The following is a 22,676-nucleotide window of genomic DNA, read 5'->3' as shown; positions in this document are numbered from 1 at the left end:
TAATAAATGTTTACTGATTGATCAGTTAATTGACTATTAAATCTTATACTTTCTTAATGTTGACCTTGATTTTTATTGTCTGTTCAGAAGATTGGGTGGTGCTGAACAACAGGCATACCCTATGTCTTTCAGCCCTTTTTCAGGAGGCCCTTGAGAAGTGAGGAGAAAAAAGTGGAGGTGAATCTAAGGCATGGGATTTTCAAATATTTGGGAGTTTGGAAGGATGGCAAGGCAATAAAGGAGTTATCCAGACTTTGGTCAGCTATAGCTAGAAGACAGAGGATGACCTCATGTTCAGCTGAATGTTGGCATCATGAAGGAAGACCACTGTAAGGTGTCTGAATGGAAGTGGTGATCCTAGGGCTAAGCCAATGTTATCATGCATGTAACATGTATTTGTAACATGTATATCCTCAACCCACATTGGTGGATAGATAAGAATGAAATGGATGGTCTGTATTTGGGACCCTAAGGGAGCAAAGCTCTTATATATAAGCTTTTGCTTTATCTTTACTAGATCAAGGAAACCATGCCACTTCCAGGCCATTTCCAAACCAAACAAACTGTTCTCAACAACCTCCTCATTAACCACTCCCACAGATGTCTAGCTCCCCTTTATGTGTTATTTTATTCGTTAGAATGTTAGCTCCTTGAAAGCAGTGACTGTCTTGTTTATATTTGCATCTCTAGAACTTTGCACTGTGCCCAGTACATAGTAAAGGCTTAAAATGCTTTTTCACTCACACATGCATACATACATACATACATACATACATACATACATACATACATACATTCAGTGCCAGCTTGAAGATATCAGGACAGTAGGAAACAGTAGCTCTATACTAGCAGCTAAATTATCAACCTTCATCAGATGACTTTTTTCCCAAGGCCTTTATTTTTAAAATTCTAGACTTTATTTTTTCCAAAATATAATTTTTACTTCTTCCTTTTAGGTGAGACAGGGATAGGGGTTATAAGTGTTTCTGAGTCTATGAGAGGATTAAGAAATTAAGTCATTTCCTTTCTTTCTCTTCAGCTATCTTTAAGGAAGTAAGGACTGTTTTCAAAAATGAGCAATTCACTTATTGTCTTAAATTTACCTCCAACCTCCTGACCTTTCTACAATTAAATAAGTATTTAGTAATTGTTTACATGTAAATGTTTTTGATTATAACAAAATCTCCAAAATAATCAAATAAGGGCTTTTGTTCTGCTGCATTTCTAAAAGGAGCACTCATACTGAGAAAATCACAAATCTTTGAAATATTTTTAAAAGACCTCTTTTTCTCAAAGATGTATAGCGTATGTCCAGGCATGATGGAATGGGAAGAGTATATGATTTGAAGTCAGAGAATCTGACTTCAATTTAAATTCCAGCTGTGTCCAGGTATTACCTATGTCTCCTTGGGCAAATCAGTTCACATTTCTGGCTCTCAGTTTACTCATCCCCAAAATGGGGGAATTGGTTTGGATGGCCTATAGGGTCCTTTAGAGCTCTAAACTGTGATCCTTTGATGCTCCAGATAAAGACCTCTATCATTGCTATATCATGGCTTCATGATAGATTTGTAATTTATTTAGTTTACTTTCTCCATTGGTTCAAGTGAGCTGCTGTATATGCCGATGAAAATATTGTTTCTTTCTTTCAAGAAACATAAATATTTCTAGCCAAATTGTCTCCTACATTTCCAGGTTGGGTTAACCTTTTTGCATAACTTTGATGTACTCAACCCTCTATCTATAGTCTATGAAATTAGAATTTTTTTTCTAATCTTGATAGCAGTTTATGCTGCTATGATAGTAGTGTATCTCATTCAATCTCCTAGACCCTGGACCTTCAAAATGACTGTGATCTTAGAATTGAGAAATAAATACACCAGCCACTCCAGTAGTTGTCCTGTGGCATTAACCTTTCTAGTACTGTACATGAATGAAGCAGGGAATAGGCTACCTTCTTTTCCCTAGCATTTTGTGAGAGTAGTAAATAGAGAGCAAAACAAAAGTTCATTTTACAAAAGTTAATACGCATAATGCCATTCCATGGAGAATACATACACCATATAATCCTGAAGCATGCAATTTATTTTCTTCTGGGCCAAAAAGTGAATGTGTGAACATATAGATTCCAAGGTCTGAAATTAGTGCCAGGTGTCCATAATAATACATTATAAGCATACATCCTTTTCCCACTCCCATACACTCACATTGGAATTGCCACAAAGGGCTTCTCAATGTTGTTGTTGTATTGAATTGGGCTGTCCCTGAGGATCTGGTTTGTAATTAATAAGATTATTTTCCACCATTGGAAATAGCACAGTACTCTTTCCCTCTACAAAAGCTGTTTTCCTGGGAAGAAATAGAACAAAATAGTGTGGATTCCTTTGTTTAGCATTAACCTTTCTTTTTGAAGATTTGAATTAAACATTCCCGGATTTGCTTGGTCCTAGCTCCACAAATAACAGGATTGAGTGCAGGAAGGACAACCACATATAGATTGGCCAAGAGAATATGAATATAATAAGGGACATTGTGGCCAAATCTATGGGTGAGGAATGAAAAGAGAGCAGGAGTGAAGAAAGCTAAGATGACACAGATGTGGGAACCATAAGTGTTGAGAGCTTTGAAATGAGCATCCTGAGAAGGAAGTCTAAAAACTGCCTGAAGAATTTGGATGTAGGAAATGGCAATCAGGGTCATATCCAAAAACATCACAGAAATAAATATATGGGTATACATGATGTTAACATTAATGCTGGCACAAGACAATCTGGCAATTCCCATATGCTCACAATAGGTATGAAGAATGACATGATGACTGCAATATGGCAGGCAGAGGACTGAAAATATCACTGGTATCACTAAAGAGAAATCCCTCAGGATAGCTATCCCTAAAATTGTCAAAATGGTTTGTTGGTGAGGATCATACTATACCTGAGAGGGTGGCATATGGCAACATAGCGATCAAAGGCCATAACCACAAGCACAAAGCTCTACACACCAGTGAAAATGTGGATGAAAAATATCTGAGTGAGGCATCCCTCAAATATAATCTCTCTTAAGTTGAACCAGAAAATGCCCATCATCTTAGGAATGGTGGCTTTAGAGATACCAAAATCAACGGTGGCCAATATGGCCAGAAAATAGAACATGGGTTGATGGAGACTTTGCTCAGTATTGATCACCAACAGAATGCTGAGATTCCCTACAAATGCAATTATATACATAGCACAGAAACGGAAACCTATCCAGATGTGCAATTCTTCCAGTCCAGGGATCCCCAGCAACAGGAAGCTAGAGGGGTGAAATTCTGTGTTATTAAGTAAGGACATCCTCTAAATGCTGTTGTATTCAACTGTCCCTGGAAGGAGAGTGTTATTCCCTTTAATGTAGACACTGCAATCATCCCATTCCTGTGTCATCTGGAGAACAATGGGAAAACAGACTCATTTCATTACTTTTGCTTAGTTAATTTGTCTTGGTCATTTTTTCCAAATGAACGTGTTCTAATTAACATTGACTAACAAGAATTAGCCTGCAAATGAAAGGTAGGTTGAAAAAGAAATGGAAATAGAAGCATAGAAATTCTTGAATCCAAATGCTGCAAACAGCATAAGTGCTGTAAGTACTAAAACCACCAACCCCAGACTGTGTCAGAAAAAAGAAAGCTATATAAAGAATGAACACCACTGTAATGCAGACCTCCAAACCGTGTGTCAATAGATATGGTACTCTGATAAAATAATGGAAAATGTTGCTATTAGCATGAAATGTTATTGGCCCCTACAGAGACTCAGAGGAGCCTTATCAACATAATTTGATTACCCCTCATTTGGACAGAACAATGAAAAGCTGTGAATGGATTATCACCTGTACTATCAGAGGGAAAGGTCCATTACTCCTTTGATTAACAATTAAACGATTAGTGTCAACCAAAATCCCAGGAGTCAAGACATTAAGAGTTGCAAGGTAGTTCAGAGGACATTTAATCAAGCACACATCTGTAAAAGAATCACCTTGAATATAGGCTTTTGATTGAAGCCTTGTAATGTTTCCCTTTACTGGTAACTCACTCCATTTGTAAATGGCTGTAATTGTTAGGAAGTTTTCCTTAAATTGCTCTAAAATTTGCCTCTATAAATTCTCCCCATTGGTCCTAGTTCTACTCTCTGGAATGAAAAAAGGGAAGAAATAAGCATTTATTAAGCACCTACAAGATACTAGGCACTATACTAACCGCTTTACAAATATTAGTTCATTTAATCCTCTAACTAACCCTGGGAGGTAGATGCTATTATTATCCACATTTTACAATTTGAGGAAACTGAGGCAGATAGAGGCTTGAATGACTTGCTCAGAATCACACTGCTACTAAATGCCTGAGGTTGGATTTGGACTCAGGTCCTCCTAATTCTTGGCTCAGTGCTCTATTCATTGCACCACTTACTTGCCTCTAGCCAAGGCTGCAGACAAGAGGAAAAATTCAATTTCTATTTCACAAGAACTTATGCGATATATCTCCCATTTATTCCTTCCTCACTATTCCCACTCAATTTTTGTGGGACAGGCCCTCATCACTGGCCTGGACTTCTGCACCAATGCTCCTTTAGCAGAATTCTCAACTTCCATTATCTCCCTATCTTAATCAAACCTTCAAACCATGACTGATTTGGCAATAAACATTTAATAAGCATCCACTATGTTACATTCTACTCTGTGCTGGAAGTTGAGGTCAAGAAGTCCAAACAAACAAAAAGATCTAAAATCCAGTTCTTGTCCTCTTAGAAGTTACATCCTATTAGAGTATTTTTTCCTCCACATAGATATGGCCATGCCATTTCACTGTTCAAAGAGCTCATTAAACTTCCTTTTGTCTGTTTATTCAAGTTCCAACTCCTTTGCATCTCAAGTGGTACCAGCCTTCCCTTTAAGTCTTATTTTATTTTACTCACCATATGCACTATGGCTCCAGACAAATTGAATAACTTTCTATCTACTGTTCTGATGATATTTGAATTCCATTCACAATCTGATTTCAACCATTCTTTCTTGGTTCTTCACACATTATGCCCCTTCATAGATTCTATATTCCAGGCAAACTGTCCTATGTGCTAATCCCCTCATGTGCCATTGCCTATTGGGGCTCAGTGTCCTTACACAGGCTCCCTCTCACACTTGAAATACATTCTTTCCCTCTGCTCCATTTACTGAAATTCTAGTCTCCCTTCAAGGTTTAGCACAAGAACTATTTCCACTAAGCCTTTCCTGACTGTTGCTCATTGTAAATATTCCACCTCCAGCCAGACCCTATCATGTAATTATTTGGCATTTATTTTCTGTTTATATTTTTGTGTACATATTTTTCCACCAGTCGAATGCAAGAGAGAAAAACTTTTATTTTTGAGTTTTTATCCCCAGTGTCTAGTATAGCAGGTACCTAGTATATAATAGGAGCTCAAGAAATATTGAATTGGATTGAATCACCCTCCCACCTATACATTCCCTGGAACTACAAGGACTACATTCTATCTAAATTTTAATTCTCCTTCAGCACACAAAACAATACCATAAAAACGATGATTACTTAATCTATATTTGTTGAATAAAAGAATGGGTTAAAAAAACTTCAAAAGTACTATTTCACCTCTGAGACTTTTTGACATGGTAGCAAACTAGTGTTTTTAGTGGATGTAGACAAGAATTGTGATGGGATTTGAAACCCCATAGCATATGAGCATGAGTTAAAGAAATTGGGGATATTTACTGTGAAGAAAAGATCCGGAGACAACCAAAAAATAGCCTTCAAATATTTGTAGGGTTGTCACTTGAAATAATGATTATATTTATTCTTCTTGATCCCTTTAGGAAGAAGTAGAACCAATGAGCAGTATTTTAAAACAGGCAAATTTCTGTTCAAAAAAAAGAAAAAAAAATCCTGACCATTTGAATCATCTGAGCTTTTAAAAAGTTGATTAAGTTACTTTGTATAGTAGTGATTTCCCCATCACCAGAGATCTTAATCCAGGCTAGATGATGGTTCCTCAATGGTATTTTAGTCAAGATTGGTTATTTAGTTTAAGGATTGAGCTAGATAATCTCTGAGAGGCACAGCTAGGTGGTACAGTGGATGGAGCATGGGCCCTGGAGTCAGGAGGGCCCGAGTTCAAATCCAGGCTCAGACACTTGACACTTACTAGAATTCAATTATTCTCTCTCTCTCTGTCTCCAAATAATCTTGCATTTGTTGTTGTTCATTGTATCTGACTCTTCATGATCCCATACAGGGTTTTCTTGGCAAAGATATTAAAGTGATTTGCCATTTCCTTTTGAAGTGGATTAAACAAAGGTTAAGTGACTTACATCACACAGCTGATGAGTGTCTGAGGCCACATTTGAACTCAGGTCTTCCTAACTCCAAGCCCAACTCTCTATCCACTGAGCCACCTAGCTGCCTCAGTCTTGTATTTAATAATCTGTTTACAACTTTTAAATACCAGAAAAAAAATATGTTCTTTGATAGAATGGCTATTTCTCATTTTTGTCTTTGTAATTCCAGCCCCAAATATAACACTTTGCACATATTAGGTGCTTGATGAATAAGGTTCAGTTTAATTGAATTACATTGAACAGAACTTAGTTGAACATTATAATTCATTGTGTGCCATGGTGGAAAATAGAATAAATCAAATGTATTTTCCACAGAAAGTCTGTCTTTCACCATAAGGTTGTCTATTCATAACTTGAGCTTAAGGTTTTATTTGATGGAAGTCTTACATGTGTGACCACTAACCCTTAACCTGTACACCCTCAAAGCAATGACTCACAAAATTGATTAACTAGTAAAGACTGCCTAGAACTGTCTAGCTCAAAATTCATCCCATGCTTTTGCCACCGGTCCAGATCTCAGTCCTTGATCTTCAGGTCTCTTGGTTTTTGCTCTGGTCATTGACCTTGATCTTTTGTCTGTCCCCTGGTTATTGTTGCTTCCCTGCCTTTTCAACCTGTTGATTATGTTACAGAGACCAGACCTTGTGTCTGGCTCCTGCAATCTACCTAGTTGACTTAGTACTGAACTCTTTGTTAAGCACTGAACAAAACTCTTCGTCCTGTCCCTGAACTTTTAGCTACTCTTCCATCCTGCACTAGGTCCTCTTGTTTAATCCAAATGAGAGAGAGACAGAGAGACAAAGATAAAGCCAGAGACAGGCATAGATGGAAACAGAGACAGAGACAAAGAGAAAGAGATGGAGAAAAATTGACAGAGAGACAGAGATGTAAGGAAATGTGGAGTCATAGAGACAGACAGAGGCAGAGAGAGAGAGTCAGAGATAGAGAGAGAGTCAGAGATAGAGAGAGCTATTCCCCAATAGTTTTCTGACTGGTAGCTAAATTGCCAATTACATTCTATCTTAAGATTTGTTTTATATATTTCTTCTCTAATTCTCTTAGCACATTTCTGACAAGTTAGATGCAAAACTATTTCTTCTATAACTGTGTTATTTTGGAAGTCACAGAATACAAAATGCAAAAATTATATTTTAAAAAGAAAGCTTGACAAGGTCTTAAAATCAAAATACAAACTGGTCATGGAAGGAAGAACATGGTGGGAAAGGGGGAGAAAGATTTTGTTTCAGGACAAGGAAAAAGACCTTTCTAGTAATGCTACTATAGGAAAATAAAATGGTTTGGGGACATAGTAGAATCTGCTACTCCTGAATTAGGTACAAAGTTAGATCAGGTAAACCTCTTTGTTACTTTCACAATTCTTCACAACATTCAAGATCCCATGACCATATAAGTCGTTACTGTCTTCATCCAAGGACACTGACTACTGAACATTGTAATCTTGTTTTAAGCTTTTATTAGAATTAAGAATTTGTTCTCTATTGTGTGATGGGGAGAAGACTTGACAGAAGGACACTCCAGGTTTAGTTGTGAAGAAAATTGAGTGGAGCTGTTGTAAATAAGAAGTAATTCCACCATTTGTTCCTGACTATGACAATTTATTATGTAGATTTGAATATGGTCATTTTGCTTATTCTCTCAGTTTCAAGGACCAGGAAAGCTTCTGCTGGCACTAAGGATGCATAACCTGAGGTTTCAGGGAATTTTTCTCTAATTCATCTGTTGGTGCTGAAAGTCTTAGAGAAACATTTAAATTCTTGTTTCTCACCAGAATGATTACCTATGTTTGTCTTGCTGGTGGATCTGCTTCCTTGTCCAGGTAGAACCCCAGAGTAGCACATTTTCTACCCTTTTTTCTCTGCTATCTCACAATGCCCCTTGAAATAAAACCAGACTCACCAACTTTAGCTGTATATTAGCCGAGTGGTATTCTGAGGCTGCCTGCTGGGAAAAAAAATGATATGTTTACATTACAGTGGAAGCCACTCAGGAATCACCCCTCTTGAGACCACAACTAATATAAATGGAAAAGTCTCTATATCCCACAGTGTCAGAAAATTTGAGACTTCTTAGCATAGGCATGGCCAAAGAGACTTAGAATCATAGGATGATAGCTTTAGAACTAGAAGTACCCCTAGTGGTCTCCAAGTCCAATCCCTTAGTTTACAGATGAAAAAAAAAAACCACCAACACTTTTGCCCAGAGATATTAAATAAGTTTCCCACTTTTTGTCAAAAGTTGGATTAGTAATTTCCTTGATGTCATGCTTTCTTCCTAGAGACTCTGAGACTGAAGTGGGAGCTCCTTCCTTTATTATTTAGGCTTCTGATTCTCAGATTTTAAAATAACCCATCAGAAAACCAGTGAAGACAATATAATAGGCAGAAGCAGTACATCCTGGATTTTCCCCACAACTAGTCCAACAAAGACCTTAAAAGCACCAGACCAAGTCCAGATTTGGAAGTCAAAGGAAAAATCACGCTGAATAATTTTTTTCTAGCCCAAGTTGACATAAGGAAACAATGGCCTGTGCAAACTGGGGACAGGATTTATCCAGGAGGGCACCACACAGAACCTTCTAGCATGAAGACTGAACTGGTACCTGTGATAGTACATTAGGATAAGAGGTCCTAGTTCCAGCAGGAATAGGAGCCAATTGAGAGTTCTGTTGCTTCCACCCCAGAACTAGGGTAGAGATGCAAGGCCATCACAGGTCTGAGGCTATTTACTGGGTGAGAAGCATGAACAGAAGTGAGCAGAAGTCATGTGTCTCTGATGCTGGAGTTCAGTCTAAGATTCAGTGACCAGCTTGGTCTGCAGCCCGTAACTGAGTAACCAGGGTAAGGAAAGCAGACCAAGAGAACTCCTTTTTTGGTGCTTTGAACCTGCAGGATTTTCTGGACAGCTGAGAGGGCCTACAGCCAGCAGCAGTTTACTAGAGTTCCAACCAGGGCAAAGCTTACACTTGTTTTCTTGACCCTAACAAGAATCAGGAACTTGCAAAGTTCAGTCCAGGAGGGAAAAAAATAAAAACTTTGACTCAGATCAGTCCACTTTGTGTAATCTAAAAGCTTTAAGATTCCCAGTGTAAGTAGTCTTCAAGTTCTTTGAATAACATAGTCCTCAGTACACAGATAAAGTGTGGAGACAAAGATAATACAAAAAAGAACCCAACAAGGCCCATATATTCCCTCCATAAGTGCATAGAGCCTGGTCCTAACAGTCATAATTTGGGAAGCAAGCTTAGAAGAATGAGTCAACAATCACATTAAAAACTGTTACCATAATAAGGAGCTATTACAATGCCAGGAATTCCTGGGACAGAAATGCAGAAAAGAATAATTTCAAAACATCTACAAGGTCATCTAGAATTCTTGGAAGAGACAAAGTAAAAATTTAAAAAGAATTTTAAATTCTTTTTAAATTAAATGGGAGCACAAGCACAAAGACAAGAATTTAAAATTATGGAGGAAAGACCTTAAAGAATGAATAGCTTAGCACAAGAGATATAAAACTTCAACCAAACAATAGATTCCTTAAAAAGTAGAATTGACCAGTTAGCAGTTAATGATAACATGAAACAAGAAATATTATATTCTATTTCCTCTTCTGCTAATGCAGGCAATTTATATTTTTGTGAACATTCTTCTATTTCATTTAAATTGTCAAATTAAATGGCATATAATTGGGCAAAATAACTCCTTTAATTGCTTTAATTTCTTCTTTGTTAGTGGTAATTCACCCTTTTCATTTTTAATACTGGTGATCTGGCTTTCCTCTTTTTTAAAATCAAATTAACCAATGTTTATCTATTTTGTTTTTTCATAAAACCAACTCCAAGTTTTATTTATTAATTAAATGTTTTTTACTCTCAATTTTATTAATATCACCTTTAATTTTTAGGATTTCCAAATTAATGTTTAATTGGGGATTTTTAATTTGTTTTTTTCTGGTTTTTTTTAATTGCAAATGCAATTTATCAGTCTGCTCTTTCTCTATGTTATTGATAAAAGCATTTAGAGATATAAATTTTCCTCTAATTACTGCTTTTGCTGTATCCCATAGGTTTTGCTATGTTGTCTCATTATGTCATTTTCCTTAATGAAATTATTAATTATTTCTATGATTTGCTCTTTAGATCACTCATTCTTTAAGATTAGGCTGTTTAATCTCCAATTAGTTTTTAACATATGTTTCCTTGGTCTTTCATTAAATAATTTTATTTCATTATTATTTTAAAAGGATGCTGTCAATATTTCTGCTTTTAACTATAAAATTTTCATGTATTAATGGTCAATCTTTGTAAAATTACCATGAACCACTGAGAAAAAGAAACCACTCAGGTCTCTCCAAATATCTATCATATTTAGTTTATCTAAAATTCTATTCACTTCCTTAACTTCCTTCTTATTTATTTTTTGGTTAGATTTGACTAGTTCTGAGAGGAGATTGGCCAGCTTATTTAAATCTACCACTAGTATACACACCTCTGTACTCCTGAGACATTTTAGGCAATATCACTCCTGCAGGGTCACATGACATAGCATGGCTGTGCTTCACCAGTTCTACTCCTTTCTCTCAACCCTTAGTTTGCACCTCTATCCATGGCGCTGACCACTTTCCTGAAAATGGTGATGTCAAAACTCCATTGTAGAGAGCACTGGTCAGAGTTTTGTTTTAGGAAAAGCAGTTTGGGCAACTGTGTTGAGGATGAGTTAAAAAGAGGAAATACTGGATGGCAGGAATCCAGTTAGCTTTGAGAAACTTTGCAAATAGCCTATTACATAAAAGTTACTCAAGGACACTCATAAAACCATAGGATTCCAATAGAGATTAAAAGAAATAAAAAACACTCTAGAAAATCCCCCTTCCTCCCATTCACCATAGGTATACTGATTCAAGACAACAAGGTCTCTTTTGGATCTCTTTTACTTCTTCCTTCAAAAATAACCAAGTTTCTTTTCAGGAAAGCTGCACTGCCATACAGCAGTATGAGCTACTGCTTGAATGGATGAAGGACAAAGCTTTTAAGGACAAGATTGAAAAGGCTGTGATTTCCCAGCAACTGAAGGAATCTCCCTGTGCTCTTTGTGGCCAGCCAGTACAGCTGGTCTGGCAACATGGAAAGAATCATGAAAGCTCAGGCTTACTAAACAGGCCTGGATATTTCTGCAAATACCAGTCAGGAAAAAAAAAAAACACTTGAAATTAACCCTAGACATCCACTGATCAAGGACATGCTCTGACAGGTTAGTGAAAATGAAGATGACAAAGTGGTTTTAGACCTGCTGTAGTCCTATTTGAAATAGCAACACTAAAATCAGGATACCTTCTACCAAACACCAAAGAATAAGGCAACAGGAACAAAAGGATACTTCACTTAAGTTTGAACATTATCCCTGATGCCAAGGTGGAAGAAGAGCCTGAAGAAGACCAGGAAGATGATACAACAGAAGATACATCAGAAGATTCAAAATCAGAAGATGAAGAAGTTGATAATGGGTACAGAGGAAGAGGAAGAAACAAAGGAAAAAATCTCCAAGAGGAAAAGATGAATTGGAGCTCTCACCATTGGAATTCACTGTGTCCATTGTACTGAGAAAATGTGAATTAAAATTGTTGTTTGGAGAGGCTTGAGATTTTTTTGTTTTGTTTTATTTTTACATCCCCCCCCCCGTAAAAATGTCAGGATTGTGAGTCACAGGAAGGAGCAGGTTTTTATTTGTTTGTTTTGGGATTTTTTTTAGTTTAATTTTTTTAAACATTCCTCATGAATGTAAATTTCTACCATTTAACTATTTGGTGTAAAATCTTGTCATGTGTACAAAAATTTTAAAAAGATTTTCCCATCCAAAAATAACCAGGTTTCTAACAACATTATAAAGTCTATAACATAAGCAAAGAAGCCTTGCTTTTCCCAGTTTTATTTGATGTCTGTAGGCAGTCCCAGGGTGGGAAAGAGGCTATACCAGTCCATGGGTCTATTGACAATATTTGTTTCCTTCTCACTGCTCAACTTCAATGGACCTGCTTTCTACATTATAGTAACAACATAATGAATGGTGAATAGGATGGCAATAATAGAACTAATTTTCAAGGTATCTGAATGAGAACATGATGTTAAATGCTTGAAAAAATATCTCAGTCCTCATTATTAGAACAAAAAGGTGACAAAGAATATAAATAATAAATCACTGATCTTCCAGCTCTCTCATCTCTACATTTATTTAAAAAATACACATCATAGGTAATTTTTATTCCATTTTATTTTATTTTCTGCTCCAAATTCTCTATCTCCCACTTCTTTCTTACCCCTCCAAAGAAAAAAGAAATCCATTACCAACACATGCAGTCAAGCAAAACAAACTTCCCCATTAGCCATACCCACCCCCTGTCCCACAGAAAGCTTCAATCTGGAGGGGAGTAGTACATTTCATCATGGGATCTCTGGAACTGTGCTTGGTCTTTCTGTTGATTACAATTATTAAATAACCTTTCAAAGACATTTGTCTTCACTATATCATCATTATCATGGTTCTGCTCACATCATTTGGCATTATTTCAAACAAGTCTTCCAAGTCTTCTTTGAGATCATTCCTTTCATCTTTCTCATAACACAGTAGTATCTCATTACATATATGTGTTGTTAACATTTTTAGTCATATCCAACTCTCTGTGACCCCATTCAGGGTATTCTTGGCAAAGATACTGGATTAGTTTGCCATTTCCTTTGCCAACCCATTTTAAAGATGAGGAAACTGATGCAAACAGGGTTAAGTGATTTGGCCAGAGTCTGTAATTATCTGAGGCTATATTTGAACTCTAGAAGATGAGTCTTCTTGACTCCAGGCCCAGCATTCTATCCATGATGCCACCTGGTTGTACATACACACACACACACACACACACACACACACACACGCACACACCCCTAGTTGTATTTATATATATACACATATATGTATGTATATTTATATAGAGAGAGATGTGTGTGTATATGTTTGTATGTATGTATATGGTATGTGTGTGTATGTGTATGTGTATGTGTGTGTGGTTATTGTCTTTCATTCTCGAAAAGGACCAAAATGACATCACTATGTTAGAGTCAAGTTACAATGCATGTGATTGTGGCTGATCAGACCAATATGAACTCAGAATGCTCTACCACAGGTCGGGCAGAAATACTCCCTTGAACATTTGGGGTGGATTCTCTAAATTTGTGCATCTCATTTTTCTTTTGAACTGCTTCAATTCTGCTTTGCTCACAGAGCACAGCCCCTTCTCTGATGAGGGCATGCCATGCTGGGTGGTCCTGTGACAGAGTCTCCCATGCCACACCATCAATTACAAAGTTCTTAAGAAAAACCTTGAAAATGTCCTTGTATTTCTTCTTCTGACCACCATGTGAGCCCTTGCCTGTGTGAGTTCTCCATAAAATAGTCTTTTAAGCAAGTATATACATATGTGTGTATACACACGTGTGTATGTATGTGTATATATTATACATGTGTATACATTATATATGTAATTGTATATAATTTATATATTAAATTTAAATAGGTGATTATTTATATTTAAATAAGTAATTGTGAGATACATATGTGTGTATATGTATACACACACACACACACACACACACACACACACACACACACATATATATATATATACTATTCAGTCATTCCCCAAATAATGGGCACCTCATTCAGTTTCTAATTCTTTGCTATAATGAAAAAGCTTGTATAAATATTTTTGCACATATAATTCCTTTTCTTTTTCTTTGATCTCTTTGGGGAATAGAACTAGCATCAGTATGACTGGGTCAAAGGTTATACATACTTTAATAAGTTTGGGTGTATAGCTCCAAGTTCTTTTCCAGAATGTTTGGATCAGTTCACAGCTCTACCAACACTGTATTAATGTACTTGTTTTCCCATAGCCCCTCCAACATTTGCCATTTAACATTTTTTGTCAACTTTGTCAATTTCCCATAGCTCCTCCAACATTTGCCATTGAACATTTTTTGTCAACTTTGTCAATCTGATTGATGTGATCTGGTACTTCAGAATTAATTTAATTTGAATTTATCTAATTATTAGTGATTTAGAGCATTTTCACATTGTAATGGATAGTGATTGGATTTCTTCTTTGAAAAACTGATTATTACCATCTTGAGGAGGGGGAAGGGGAGGGAGGGGGAGAAAATTTAGAGCTCAAAATCCTATAGAAGTGAATGTTGGAAACCAAAAATAAATAAATATTTTTTAAAAAAGAAAAAAAAGAAAAACATTACTCATATGCCTTGACCATTTATCAATTGGGGAATAGCTCTTATTCATATTAATGAGTCTATTATCTAATTATCTTAGAAATGAGATTTTTGTCAAAGAAACTTGCTACAAAGATTTTTCCTCTGTTTCTTGCTATTCTTCTAAGTTTAGCTACACTGGTTTTGTTTGTATAAACTCTTTTTAATTTTATGTAATCAAAATTGTTCATTTTATGTTCTTTGAACCTGTCTATCTATTGTTTGGTCATGAACTCTTCCTCTCTCCCTAGATCTGACAGATAATTCTTCAATGGTACTCTAATTCATTTATCATGTCACCATTTAGATTCATTTGCAGCCATTATTATGGTACAACATGAGATGTTTGTCTACATCAACTTTCTATTTATCTCCTTTTAAGTTTTCCCAAGAATTTTTGTCAAATAGTGAATTCTTAGCCCAATAGCTGAGATTTTCATGTTTATCAAACACTAGGCTACTGTGTTCTTTTGTTTCTGTATATTATGTGTCTACAGTGATCTGTCTCTATATTTCTTATCCAGAACTTTTTGTCATGATTATGCTTTTATAGTATAGTTTGAAGTCTCTTACTCTTAGGTCCCTTTCCTTCCCACTTTTTTTCCATCAATATCCTTAATATCTTAACCTTTTGTTCCCCAGATGAATTTTGTTATATCTTTTTTTTCTACCTCTATAAAGTAATCTTTTGGTGCTTTGGTATGGCAGTAAATAAGCAAATGAATTTACATAGTATTTTTTTTATTATTGGTTTGGCCTACCCATGAACAATATTTTTCCTATTGTTTAGATCAGTATTTTTACAGAGTATTTGTGTTCTGTGATAATTATAAATTTTATAGTGTTGATGCTATTGTTCAATTACCGTGTGACATCTTATAATTATATATCTCCAATATGGAGTCACTTAGGCTAAGTGGTCCTAATGGCCATACACCATATAGGCAAAACAGAAAGCTGTACTTTTCCACTGTTCACTCTGTGGTAGGCAGATGATGCTTATAGCTTTTTGATGAGATAAACTCTTGACCTTTTGCAGGGGCCTTGAGTCATTCTTCTTCTGCTACTTTAGCTAACATTAGACTCTCCCACCTGTTTGTGGTCCTGGTAAAGAAATTCCCCCTGTTCAAAGCTTCGCCCAAGGCTGGCATCAATAAAGAACAGCAAGAACTTTTACCACATCTAGGTCTGATTGGGAATGCTCCCTCCTACATCTGGTACTGATTACCTGTTCTCAATCAAACCAATTTTTAAGGTATATGATCTTGGCACCCTAACTTCAAGAGTGTTCCCTCCCCAACATGTCTCCCTCATCCTCTGACTGGGGTAATTTTCTTGCATGTGGGGACAAACTTCTGTCTGTTTATATTGCCTTATAGTGTGTCTATATGTTTTGTTTCCCTGCTTGATGCATTGCATAAAAATGAAGCTCCTGGCTGTACCATTTCCTGAATACCAATTTTCTAGAAATTCTAAAACCAGGTATTTAATTTAACCTCATCTTTCTGTTTTGAGTGTGTTTCTTGTAAACAATATATTGTTGGATTCTGGTTTCTAGTCCATTCTGTTGTCTTCCATTTTATGGATGACATCATCTTTTTCACTTTCACATTATGATTGCTAACTTAGTATTTCTCTTCATTCTACTCTCTTTTACTTTTCCTTCTCTTTTTTCCCACTCCCTATTTAAGAGTTTGTTTTGATTTGGACTAGTTTCTCTTTTAATTTTGCCTCCCTTCCACCCTCCCTTTTCCCTTAATCCTTTTCCTTCTTGTTTCCCTGTTAGGCTAGATATATTTCTGTACCCAAGTCTCTCTCTCTCTCTCTCTCTCTCTCTCTCTCTCTCTCTCTTCTCTCTCTCTCTCTCTCTCTCTCTCTCTCTCTCTCTCTCTCTCTCCCTCCCTCCATATATATATATATATATATATATATATATATATATATATATATATATATATATATATTCTTCCCTCTTTTGACCAACTTAGATGATAGTGAGATTCAAGTGTCACCAAATCCCTCCCACTCCCTCTTGCTTATTGTACAGACTTCTATTTATATTCCCCTTTCATTTTTTCCCCTCATTCTTCTCTCCTTTCTCCCTCACAGTCTGTTCCTCTTCCCCTCCCTTTTCATTGTTTCAAGATTATCAAAACAGAACTACTCTCTGTTCCTCTGTCTAATTAAACTCTTTCTATCACCCCTGATGGTGATACAGTTCTTATAGAATAAATGTAGCATCTCCTCATAGAAGAATTGAAACAGTTTAAACTTGTTTAGCTCTTTAGCTCACTTATGTTTATGTATTTATGCTTCTCTTGACTCTTGTGTTTGTATATTAAATTTTCTATTCAGCTTGGTCTTTTTATCAGGAAAACTTGAAAATCCTCTATTTTAGTAAAGTTCTATTTTTTCCTCTCTGGTATGGTACTCATTTTTTTTTGCAAGGTAAGTTACTCTTAGTTGTAGGACCAATGCTTTTGCCATAAAAAAATCATATTCTAGGTGGTGATCCTGACTCTGGCTCTTCAGTTATTTGAATTATTTCTCTTTGGCTGCCTGAAGTATTGCTGCTTTAACCTAAGAGCTCTGAATTTTGGCTATAATATTCCTGGTAGTTTTTATTTTGAAGGTTCTTTAAGAAGTGATTGGTAAATTATTTCTATTTCTACTTTGTCTTTAGTTTGAAGATATCTCAACATGTTTCGTGTTTTGTTTTGTTTTGTTGTGATTTATTGAAATATGTTGTCAAGGCCCTGTTTTGGACATGGCTTTCAGAGAGTTCAAAGATTCTCAAAACAATTTTTTTTAAATTTTTGGTGAGGCTATAGGGGTTAAGTGACTTGCCTAAGGTCACACAGCTAGTAAGTGTTATGTGTCTGAGGCTGGATTTGAACTCAGGTACTCCTGACTCCAAGGCCAGAGCTCTATTCACTGCATCACCTAGATGCCCCAAAAGGAGATCCAGGATCTTTTTTTTTCTTTTTGTTAGGCAATTGGGGTTAAGTGACTTGCCCAGAGTCATACAGCTAGTGAGTGTTATGTGTCTGAGGCCAGATTTGAACTCAGGTCATCCTGACTCCAGGGCTGGGCTCTATCCACTGTGCCTCATAGCTGCCCTCACACATAATTTTTACTAGATGTTTTCTTTTTCATGTTAATTGTTTTGGCTAGAAGCTATCTAATACTTTCTTTTTTCTTAAATTTTTTTAACTTTTCTTTTTTTTTTTTCACAAGGCAATGGTGGAAAGTGACTTGCTCAGGGTCACATAGCTGGTAAGTGTCAAGTGTCTGAGGCCAGATTTGAACTCAGGTCTTCCTGAATCCAGGGCCAGTTCTCTTTCTGCTGTTCCATCTAGCTGTCCCTAAACTTTTCTTTAATATATCCTGATGTCCCATGGAGTCTTTAGTTTCTATTTGATCAGTTCTAATTTTCAGGTAGTTGTTTTCTTAGGTAAGGTTGTATTCTTTTTGTGCTAAGCTCTTCAATCTTTTCCTGATTTTTTTTGCTTCCATTGCTCTCATTTCTTTCTCATTTTTCCTCCAGTGTTCTCATTTCATTTTCAAAACCATTTAAATTATTTTATTAAATTCTTCCTATATCACTTCTAGGAATTCTAGTTAAACTTGTGCCAAGTTGTATTTCTTTTTGAGGCTTTGACTATGGATGTTCTGGACTCATCTTCTTCTAGGCTTTTATATCAAGGTTCCCTGTCACCACCCATTCTAATACTGTAGCACTAACCTGAGACCCAACTCCCACATGTCCAGTCTGATAATCCTGAAACTGAAAGATAAAAATAAACCAGAGCTGACGTCCTTTTCATCTCCAGAGTTGACTTTATTCTAGCTGGCCACCAGCTTAAAATTCAGATAATTTCCAGTCCATTTATTTAACACACATCTATTTAATTGTTATTTACAAGGTTCCATACAAAGCTTTAGTGATACAAAGAGAAAAACAAACAGTCCCTGTCCTAAAGGAACTTACATTTTACAAAAGCATGATTGGGGGAAGTTTCAAGAATAAATATTAACATAAAATAATCCAAAGTAGGAAGCTATAGGGAAAGAGATCCAAAATCCTCTGGTGATATTTGAAGAGAGAAAGAAGGCTTATAGCTCAGGTGTCAGAGAAGGCACCAGGGAGGAAGGAGCACTTACAGTGAACCTCAAAGGAAGATGAGGCTACCAAAAGTGGAGATGAGAAGCGAGTGTGCTTTAGATATAAAACATCTCCCTCACCAATACCTTAGTTTTAGAAGCAGAAAGGACCTTGGAGACCATTTAATCTGCTTTTTTAATTTCAGTGCTGAGAAAATTGAGACCTAGAAAGGGTTAAGTGATTTGTCCAAGGTTGCACAGATAATAAATATACGACTTACAATTTAGACTCTGCGATTCCAAGTTTAGCAATCTTCCCTTTATCCTATACTGCTTCTCAGCTCTTTGCATTAATATTACCTTTTCCAGATCACAGAATGACAACATCTCAGAATAGGAAGGGACCTTAGACATGATCTATTTCACCTCATAGGATCTTCATTTAACATTAAAATTCCTCTAGGGATTGCTGGCACTGATACATTTAGTTCCCAACACTTTGGTAGGCATGAATTTATTATATGTATCCCTGTTTGACGTGATTCTAGGTGCCCTTGGTTGGAGGCAGAGGTAGAATAGTGAAATTATAGAAATGGCTGCAGAAAGAAGGGAGAACAGGTCCCTATGTTTCACTAGTTTTACAAATAGCCCTGGGTCTCAGACTAAAACAAGATCAGACTCACCCAGCACAACACAGGCAGGGCTCCCACAGAGTAGCAATCACTCTCCCTACCGTGTACCTTGCTCTCCCAAAGGACCTAGAGTTTATACTGGAATTATAGCTCCCCTAGGATGATGTTTTCATACTGTGCTTCCCCAAAGTCTGAAATGTGGGGCAAAGTACAATCCCTGAGTCTCTGACCCTGCTAGGAGGGGAAGGTAGGGAGAATAGCTTCTAAGTTAAAATTTTATTTGCCATAGAATCATTGTTCATTTTCTTCCTCCTCAATATAACAGCACTTATCCCTCATTAACACCCCATTGGAAGGGATGGCTTCAGAGAATTAAAAAAAAGTAGGATAGATAACACTCTTACAGAAAAAATGGACAGAATGAGTTTCTTTGTGCTTATTTGGGTCACTTTTACTGCCAAACACCCAGGAAATCTTATCTCCTTGGAATTATAGATGTAGGAGCCATACCTTATATCTCAATATTTCATGCCCTTCTTTACCAATGCAGTATTGACAGAAGGAAAGGAAGGATACAACCATTTATGAAGTGCCTACTATGTTCTAGACATTGTGCTAAGTGCTTTACAAATATTAGCTCATTTAATCCTCACAACAATCAAGGGAGGCAGGTGTTATTGCTATTCCCATTTTACAGTTGAGGAAATTGAGGCAGATAAAGATGAAGTGAGTTGCCTAGGATTACAGTGCTACTAAATGTTTGAGGCTATATTCAAACTTAAGACATTCTGATTCCAGGTCCAATACTCTGTCTTTTAACATTATCTACCTGAGGACCCCTTTCAATTCAGGTGCCTGGAGGGTGACTATTCTACTTCATGTCTGAGGAATAATTAAATCACTAAATATTTGTAGACTGATGATGGTGGTGGTCCTAATTGTGGTGATGATGGTGGTGGTGATGATGATGATGATGATAATGAAAATAACTAACATTTACATTGCACCTTAAGCTTTGCAAAGTATTATACAGGTTATCTCCTCTAATGTTCACCACAATACTGTAGGACAGGTGCTTTCCCCCACTTTACTGACGAGGAAGCTGAGGGCAAAAGAAGAAAAGTGTCTTGCTCAGGGTCACACAGCTAATAAGTGTCTAAAGTGGATTTGAACACAAGACTTCCTGTATGTCAGAGCCAAGATTATAGCTCAGGCCACAGTATCATAGATTTAGAGGTAGAATGATACTTGGATAGCATCTGGTCCAAATACCACAGAAAACTGAGGCCTAGGGAAGTTATATGACTTGCCAAAGTCATAAAGATGATAAGAGTCAAAGAATGACTTTCATCTAAGCCCTTTGATTCCATATTCTATGGTAGTTCTGCAACTCTATGCTGATAGTTCTCAATTCAGTTTTCTTTCCATTGTGCAAACTATCTTCCACTCTTTACACTCATGTTTCCCTCTATATCCAGGCAATGTTCTAGATGGTTACAACAATTGAAAGAGGAGATAAACTATACCCAATGTGCAAACTAAGCTTATTCTTGGACTTTTGTAGGTGCATGTCTATGTCTGCTACTGTTATCGCTGCATAGGATCAAAGCATCATACATTTAAAATTAAAAGAAACATTAGAGGCCTTTGAGTATAACTCCCTCATTTTATATTTGAGGAACTGAGGCCAAGAGTGGCTGAATGACTTGCTCATGTTCACATGCATGGTAAGAACTCAGATCTTGCTAACTCAGGCAAGGACTCTATCAATTAGGCCATGATCAAAATCAAGGGGCCAGGTAAATCAAGGGGAGGGACTAACTTTGGCCTGTGTAGGTCCAAAGGTTCTAATTATACTCAGTTGCATGGGAATCATACTTGACCTCCTGATCTATGAGCTTTTGATATCTGATTCTCTTGATCTTTCCAACATCCTTTCCAGAAAAAAAAAAGTATCATGAGGACTAAATCTTCCCATTATCCCTCCCAAGAAGTCCTTGGAATAGAAATGAGAATCTAATGAAGCTACTTCTCTTACTCAGTAGATAATAATAAAAATAATATAGGCAGATAAGTGGCATACTGGATAAAGCACTGGACTTGGAGTCAGAAATACCTGAGTTTGAAACCCACCTGAGAAACTTACTAGGTATGTGACCCTAAGCAAGTCACTTAAATTCTCTGTCCCTTAGTTTCCTCCTCTCTAAAATGAAGTGGTTAATTTCAGTGGCCTCTAAATAGCCTATTGGCTCTCAGTCTATGATCCTGTAATATTAACCAGCATTTACATAGAATTTCAAGGTTTGCCAAGCACTTTGTAGATGTTATCCCATTTGATTTTTCTTTTTGATTTTTTTAATTCAATTTTATTTTATTTTCACTTTCAAATTCTCTCCCTCCTGCCTCACCTTCCTCTACCTTTTACAAATACATGTAGTCAAAACAAATTCCCATATTAGCTATGTCTCCAAAAAAAAGTATGCTTCAATCAGCACTCTGATTCTATCATGTCTCTATCTTGAGGATAGTATGTTTCATATGTTTCATCACAAGTCCTCTTGAAATTGCATTGGTATTTTGTTGAGCAAAGTTGTTTGTCTTTATAATATTGTGGTTATTGTATAAATTGTTTTCCTAGTTCTTCTCACTTCACTTTGTGTCAGTTCATGCTCATTTGATTTTCACAATAATCTTCTGAGGTAGGTTCTGCTACTATTATTCCCCATTTTATAGATGAGGAAACTAAGGCTGAGGGAGTTTAAGTGGTTTGCCTAGGGTTCCACACCTAGTAAGTGTGTGAAGCAGGATTTGAACTCAGGTTTTGCTGATTTTCAATTCTATCCACTGTGCAACTTATCTTCTTCCAATGTATGTGTGATTCATATTTCCTCAGCAATATAGGCAAACGCCAAGGGGAATGCAATGGGAAAAAAATACGAAGTCACAGATTTCTTTGGCAAAATGAGACTCTAGAAGTCCTATCTTACTTATTCCCCTGTATCCAACAAATTACAAACATCTTGAAACAATTCAATTTTTGCCTTAAAGATAACCAACAAAACATGATTATATGCCAAAAGCAATATGAAGAAAGTGAAGACTAACATGCTTATAGTTACATTAGGCCTTCACTGCTCTCAGAGAGCTCCGTTCTGATCTTGACCCTTGGTGGGTAAGAATGGAACATCTTACTCCAGTTCAGTAAAGCCCAACTCCATGGCTATGAA

The 22,676-nt window shown here is 36.5% G+C and overlaps 1 pseudogene; it reads right to left on the bottom strand.

The window, feature by feature from the left end:
• Positions 1-2,394: 2,394 nt before the first annotated feature.
• LOC110200513 (olfactory receptor 52E8-like) lies at positions 2,395-3,332 on the bottom strand (annotated as a pseudogene).
• Between the last annotated feature and the right edge of the window lie 19,344 nt (positions 3,333-22,676).

The sequence above is a fragment of the Phascolarctos cinereus genome, unplaced genomic scaffold, assembly GCF_003287225.1.
Source record: "Phascolarctos cinereus isolate Bilbo 61053 unplaced genomic scaffold, phaCin_HiC Scaffold_726;HRSCAF=1367, whole genome shotgun sequence".
Taxonomy (NCBI): domain Eukaryota; kingdom Metazoa; phylum Chordata; class Mammalia; order Diprotodontia; family Phascolarctidae; genus Phascolarctos; species Phascolarctos cinereus.
This window is presented reverse-complemented; position numbering and strand designations above follow the sequence as displayed.